Below are 6,593 nucleotides of genomic sequence, written 5' to 3'. Positions count from 1 at the left end.
CACATTTACATTTTAATTGCACATTTTGTATTCACGCTACTTTCCTTACCTCTACCTGCATCACTGTCAGCAGTCCCTGGTCCGCCGCGGCTCGTGCCGATTGTGCGGAGGGACATGCTCTTCAGCTTTCTTTCTTCCGGTGCACCGACCGGAAGTGAAGGACAGCATTCTAGACACTGAGGAAAACCCTATCATACCTATTTAAGGCAGGAAAGGGCGCGGATTCGCGCAGCGGCGCAACGGCGGCGCGCCAAAGGCGTGCTAAAGACAAGCCCGTCTGCGCCCATCCGCGCCTGACCACCGCCAGATCCCCTGCGCGTTTTCTCATCCAAGCTAATCCGGCTTGGTGAGCACAACTATGGCTCAGTTAAGATACTCAAGCTTGGAACTTAAAAGCCTAAATAAATCTGGCAGATCTATCACTCCTTATGGTCACCTAGCAACAGTTGTGAATATAGCTCAACCCGAAACCCAGAGCAAGACTCACTGTAAAGAGCAAGATCAATTGCCTGAATTATCATCTAAAGGCTACACAGTCTCTGACTATCCCGAGATATCTAAACAACTAAAAGGGCTATATTTCAATGCCCGTTCAGTTCCGAAACATGCAGTTGAAATATGGAGCCTTCTAGATATCGAAAGACCTGATATCTGTTTCATTACAGAAACATGGCTCCACGAACACGCCTCTCCTGATGTGGCAGTCGCTTCCCCCCCCAAAACAATGTAACAAGATTGGATAGAAACATCAGGAGAGGAGGTGGTCTAGCAATAGCCACTATGACTGAACTGGAAATTACCATAATGGATTCTATTATCTCAGACCAGCTAGAATTATGTATTTTCAGAATGGGAAGTCAATCTAAGAAAACCTGGCGAGGTGCAATAGTGTATCGACCTCCGGTTTTGAAAACTAATTTCACACATAATATGCATGAAGCCATTGCTCCCCATGTACTAGCAGCCGGGAATTTCCTCCTGATTGGGGATTTCAATTACCATGCAGAACTATCATCAGATCTTGACACCAATCAGTTGATCACCAACTTGAACACACTAGGCTTGGTCCAAATGGTGACGGGACCAACCCACTCGGCTGGTCACACTCTTGACCTTCTGTTCACCAATACTACCAGTATTAGGAGTGGAGCCACCCTTCCCACTGTTGTAGACAGATCATGATATGCTGAAATTCTCTATATCAGTAGTCACTGAAAAAAGTATCTCAGCCATGAATGTACATGGAGAAGACCTTGGCGGAAAGTTACTACTACCGCCTTTTCTGCTCATTTTAACTCCCCTTCTTGTACCCACACTGAGAGTATTGACCAGGCAGCTACCTCCTTTGAGGCTGCAATAACAACAACATTGAACATTCTGGCCCCACTTACAAGGATTAAATTTAAGCCCAGGGCAGCACCTTGGTTTACAGAACAACTAAAAACAGAAAAACTTTCCTGTAGGATAGCCGAACGAAAATGGAGGAGACGTAAAAGTACTGCAGACAGGGAAAAGGTATAAACTTACTCATCATAGCTACTTGGCGAATATTAAACAGTCAAAAAAATCTTTTCTTATAAATAGGATTGAAAAGGTGAGCAACCCAAATAAAGAACTTTACAAAATATTAAAGGAATTCACCGCCCCCTCTACACAGCCATGCGCTGTAGTGACACAAGACTGGGTAGATTCCCTTTCCACATTTTTGGAGGAAAAGGTCATTGCAATCCGTAATTCCTTCCCGCACTTCCTTCCCGCACTATGACATTAATAAAGCAAAGAATCCTCAAAATGATATTGAGGACACTTCCCCTGTGTTAGAAGAGTTCTCTATGTTTACCTCAGAGGAAGTGATAACTGCCCTGGCCAAAATTAAATCAGGTTCTATAGTAGACCCTGTTCCACCACGTTTCTTCCCAACCATTGCCCCATTACTTGTTAGAAATCTTACTGACCTATTTAACATGTCACTTGTACAATCAGCAGTCAGGGTCAGGCCTATTTTAAAAAAATCGACGGCTGACCCCATGACGTCAAGTAATTACCGGCCCATATCGCTGCTCCCTTACTTTGGAAAAGTGCTCGAGTCACTAATTAATAAGCAACTCACCATACATCTAGAGAAGCATGGACTACTGGATCCCTTACAGTCCGGATCTAGGGCTGCGCATAGCACCGAAACAGCACTGGTAGAAGTCATGGATAACATCAGACTAGCCCTGGACAACGGGCAGTCAGCCATGCTTATCTTGCTGGACTTGTCAGCCGCCTTTGACACCATCTCCCACAGCATTTTAAAGCAACGGCTCTGGGAGGTGGGTATCAGAGCTGGGTTCTAAAGTGTCTTTGCAATTACCTGACGGACCAGACCACTACTGTTCAGATCGGAAATATGGTCTCTCATAGCCGACCAGTAAAGATTGGAGTTCTGCAGGACCCTATCTTAAGCCCTCTACTCTTTAATCTTTATGTGGCACCGTTGACTAAGGTGGTCAGAACCTATGGTTTTGATGTACTGTCATACGCTGATGACACTCAGCTTCTGATCACCCTAGGACCCGACCCCATTGATACTAAGCGCCGCTTCAAAAACTGCATGATCCATATAGATGACTGGATGAGCGCCAATCATCTACAACTAAATGGAAGCAAGACCGAGGTCATTCTTTTTGGTAGGGCACAGGAAGTTTGGTCAGAGGACTGGTGGCCTCTCAAACTAGGTCCCTGTCCATCACCAAAAACAGTAGTGCAAAATTTGGGTGTGTTGATTGCTAACCAACTATCAATGAAAAATCACATAGATCACTTAATAGATACTTGCTACAGAATTATGCATAGGTTAAGAAAAAATCTTCCAGTGGATCCCAATCGATTCAAGGAAGCCACTGATTCAAGGTTTGATCATAGGTCGTATTGACTATGGTAAAGCCTTGCTGGCCTCAATCAATGAAGAACTCTTTTTCCAGGCTACAAGTCCTGCAGAACACAGCGGCCAGACTGGTATTGAATCTTCCTTCCAGGGCTCCATCAGCCCCTAGCCTGATGCACCTCCATTGGCTCTCCATAAGGAAACGTACACGTTTCAAAATCCTCTGTCTAGCACATAAAACTATGCACGGAAGAGGACCCAGCTATTTGACGAAAAAACGTTCTTACTTAACTTAGAGTGCGCACCGCAAAAAATGGCGGGAGATCGTTTTCCTTTCTTGCCCCCACTCTCTGGAACAAACTTCCATCCCATCTGCTGTCTATCACAGACCATAACCGATTTCGCAGAGAATTAAAAACATGGTTGTTTGATCACTAGTACCTTCCCATCTCTCTTTCAGCAGGATCTGGAGTCGTGCGCTAGCGCCATGAGACCCTCGGGTGATATGTGCGCTCAATAAATATACATGACTTGACTTAATTGATGTGAGTCATAATGAAAACCAGAGATTGAAGTACTCAGTTAAATGTTTAGCAAAAATTATTCTAGGGCAAGTATGAACAGTAAGGGGGATAGGGGACAGCCCAAGCGTATGCTGCTATGAAGAGGAAAGTATCTAGATGATTTACTGTTAACCAATACCAAAGCTCTCAGGGAATCATAAAGACCAGACATTAATGAGAGAATACTTGGGCTTAAACCATGCCATTGTAAAGTTTTAAACATGGAGCGCCAATTAAGTCTATCAAAAGCCTTTTCGGCATCAATAGTAATGGCTGCAAGAGGATAGTCTAAGTGTGGCGCTTTACTTAAAACGTCAAAAAAAAGTTGGGTATTGTCCAAGCCCATGCAGCTTTTGATGAAGCCTACTTGTTCTGGTCCAATTAACTGAGGTAAGAAAGACTGGATACATAAGGCAAGAAGTTTGGCAAAAATCTTATAGTCAACATTGACCAAGGAAATGGGTCTATAAATTTTACTTAAGGTTGAACTTTATCAGGGTTTGGGATATGACAGATTGTGGCTTCTAAAAAGCAGAAGAGTAAGGAGTAGAAAGGGCTGAGTATGGAGTGAGTAATTTTGATGTAAAAAAACAGGGAAAGTGAGAATAGAAATCGTCAGAAAACCCGTCAGGGCAGGGTGTTTTACCCTTTTTAATGAAGATAAAGCTGTGCTAACTTTTAGAAGAGAAATGTCCTGATCAAAACGAAAGAAATCTAGGTTATGATTAGGGAGTTTGGGAATTGAAGAAAAGAAAGAATCAATTGCAGGTTGATCTGAGTTGGTCTCAGGAGTATAAAGCGGTTGGTAAAATTGTACATATTTTTCAAGAATGTTGGAGTCTTGAAATATTGAAGTACCTGTGGAGAGCCATAAAGAATTAATTTTGTGGCTCTTTCCTAAGTTTAAGACAGTTAGCTAAAAGTTTGCCCATTTTGTTACGGCCTCCATAATATCTAGAACTGCTTTTTCAACCAATAATTAGAGGCATTGTCAGAAGAGATTTTATTTTGGTAGCTATTAAATCGTGCAAAACATCTTTAGATTGTGAAGAGTAGTATTGATGTTCCAATTCTTTAATATCGGATAACAAAGTGGTATATTGATCAAGGAAGGCTTTCTTTTTCTTAGCAACATAATCAATAATAAAGCCCCGTGCTGTAGCTTATAGGTATCCCAAAGGAGTTGTGGGTATACTGGAGAGTTTTGATGTCTGGAGAAAAATATGTTGGTAAATGATGTAAATAAGGAAGAAAATGCTGTGTCCGAGTGTAAATAATTATGAAACTTTCATCAATTAGAGGGTGGTTGTGGGGGGAATAAATTACAGTCTGCCATGACTGGTGCCTGGTCTGAGAGTAAAATGGGTTTAATCCCTTCTTTAATAAGATTGCGAGACAGAGATTTACTTCAAAATATATGATCTAATCTGGAAAGGGAATTATATGCAGGAGAGAAAAATATGTATTCTTGTGCTGAGGGATGAGTTAATCTCAAATAGTCAATCAAAGCTCTGTGAAATAGAAAAGAACAAAACTGTGCATTTTATGTGAAGTAATTTTGACGATGGATTTTCTATTTAGAAATGGGTCATATATTTGGTTGCAATCTACACCTAATAGAAAAGAATCATCAGTTAATGGAAGAAATTATTTCTCAAGACCAGACCATAAGAATAAATCAGTTTGGGTTGGGGCATAAATATAGAAAACAGTAAGAGGTATTTTGTCACTTGATAACTTAGTGACAATCCATCTACCACACAAGTCTATTTCCTTTGAAATAATAGAAATAGCGATATGCTTATTACAGAGGATAACAACACCATTCTTTTTGTTTTGTGTGGGAGAGACAAGTACCTTACCAACCCTGCATCCTTTCAGTTTTTGTGCTTCTGAGTCTGTAAGATGTGTTTCTTGTAAGAGTACTAGATACAGTTTATATTTAACCAGTAGTTGATAAAGAACTCTCTGTCTCCTAATAGGGTGATTTAAACCTCTAGCATTCCAAGTTATAACTCTGAATGTAAACAACTATGTAATATATAGTAATACGCTGACCAACCATAAAAGTTAAAACTAGAAAGGAATGGTGTAGGTAATGGGAAAAATGGGCAGCAGGAGGGGGAAAAGGAAGGTCCAGTAATGGAACTGATGAAAAAAGAAGAAAGGAAAGGAACAAAACGAAATAGAAAAGAAAGACAGTACAAACAACAGGTGTGGCAACTGAGAGATGTACCTGTGAGTGATAACATCAAGGTAGGGGTGGGTACAGCACATCATGAGGATAACAGAGTCGGGGTACTACGCAGCACACAGGGCCCAAACAAATAACAATATGATGATGACATAGGACAAAACAAGGCGAGACTTACCTAAAATGAGAGAAGAAGAAAATATAAATTGGTTAGAAAAGCAATATGAATGAAACAAAAGCACAACATTTCAAGATGAAGAACCAGCAATGTCCATGCAAGAGGAGGAATTTGCCCTCAGAAACATCCTCAGCTCCGAAGTGTCATCAAAAGAGTATGATAGTTCCTTGTAGGTGATTTTGAAAGTACAGAGAAGGAGTAAGCCAAAACATGCATCCAAAGAGCACACTGTCAGACACAAAGAACAACATTTGTTCTGCTTCTCTGCTACAGGTTTAGTGACATTCTGCATGAAGAAGAGCTTGGAGCCAGATCAGAGTATTTGTTTTGTTGACTTGGCTTTTTGTAAAACCTTGAGGGGATCATTATATTCTAGGAATAGAATAATAATACCCCTGGGTTTAAGAGAGAAAGCAGATTCAGGAGTTCTATGACCAATCATATAGGACCTTTGAAATTGAGGGCTGCAGACTTATGTTGGTCCAAAAGCTGTGCTAACAAAGTGGTGAAGAAAGAGACAGGATCTTTGCCTTCAACATCCTCAGAGTGACCATAAATGCAAACATTATTGTAATGGTATCTGCTTTCTAAATCTTAATCATGTTTTTGAAGAGCCTGGATTTGTTTCTACATAGAAGATATTTTTGAGGACACTTCATGAAGATCACTGATATGTTGCTCAGCTTCTGTGGGATGAGAATTCATAGTAGATCACTTTGCATCCAAAGCTTGCATTCTATTATTAGTTTCTTCAACAAAAGGATGCAATGTGTGAATTTCTGCTAACAA

Source organism: Triturus cristatus, chromosome 7 (assembly GCF_964204655.1).
Source record: "Triturus cristatus chromosome 7, aTriCri1.1, whole genome shotgun sequence".
NCBI lineage: Eukaryota > Metazoa > Chordata > Amphibia > Caudata > Salamandridae > Triturus > Triturus cristatus.
This window is presented reverse-complemented; position numbering follows the sequence as displayed.